A 1,298-nucleotide genomic window follows, 5' to 3' on the forward strand; every position below is an offset into this window, starting at 1 on the left:
GAGAAATCTTGTATTCATACTATTCAATAAAACGCTTCTGAGCGATTATCTATCTTTTTATCGTTCTAAAGTGATTACGCAGAGAATTCAGACCTTCAAGGAAAAACGGTTCACTCGGTTTTCCTCCATTATTATTTATTATAATCGACGGTGTGAATTTCGGTTCCCACAGTTTGGCGCTAGAAGGGGGGGGGGTTTGACGAATTCTCTAACTCAAAAATCACTAAACGATAAAAGACATAGGATGTCCGCTCCAGCAGCTAACAATGTCGTTTCTTTCAAGGACCGGGCAATGGCCGATCAGGCCAAAACCTACAACGATCTCCTTGTCATCGAGCTGACGATCCAGGACATCGACGTAGCGAGAGTGTTGGTCGACACCGGATGCTCGGCCAATATTATCTACAAAAGCACCTTCGAAAGAATGGAGATCGATCTGTGCGCCGTTACAGAAAGACCCAACCCGATATTCAGACTCTCAGGAAATGCTACTGTTCAATATGATGAACTTCAACTAACAACATCATGTGATGCGATGCTCCAGTCTCAGTGATAACCTCACCAGATTGTATCATACCATTCAACCGGTCTGGGATTGGAGACGGCTTCTGACGTTCGAGCAATGATGTGAGAGACGCCCATTGTTCGGGCGTTAACTGTGGAACCGATGATCCTTGATTCCAGGCAGAGTTCCCAGCAGGGTGTTGAGCTTGAACCGCATTATCTCGATTCAGCCTGAGGTGCCAGCTATCCTTTCTTCGCCTGCGATGTCGACCTCGGCTGGAGGAAACAAGTCCCCTGGTGATGCCACGCCCCTCGCAGAATCGGCCATGGTTCCTGTTCAAGTTCCAGAGGTCTCGGCTCAACCCTCGGGCTCTTCGACCACACCAGTCCCAGCTCCTAAGGAGGAGAAGGCGATGGAGTTGATGCCTCCACCCTTGGATATGAAGGAGGTCATCCTAGGGCTTCCCGCGTCCAGTGCTGCTCCTTTGACCAAAAGCCGAAAGAGGACTGGCGCTGTGGCCGAGACCATCAAGAAGAGGAGATGTACCGCTGGCGCGGAAGGGGAGCTCTCGGGACCTTTGTCGTAACATCGTGCCAAGGTTTGTTTTGACTATTTTCAGCATGAGTCACCTTGTTCTACGATTATCCTGACCCTTATTTCATGTATAGTTTGTATCCCTGATTGACGGGTTGCTCAGCGACTGCGGATCAGAGATAGAGCGTTCGACAAAGGGCCTGGCTGAATCGCGAGAGGCGTTGAAACAAGCCGAGGCCGCGTTGAAATCTACTGAAGC

This window comes from Brassica oleracea, chromosome C9 (assembly GCF_000695525.1).
Source record: "Brassica oleracea var. oleracea cultivar TO1000 chromosome C9, BOL, whole genome shotgun sequence".
NCBI classification, from domain to species: domain Eukaryota; kingdom Viridiplantae; phylum Streptophyta; class Magnoliopsida; order Brassicales; family Brassicaceae; genus Brassica; species Brassica oleracea.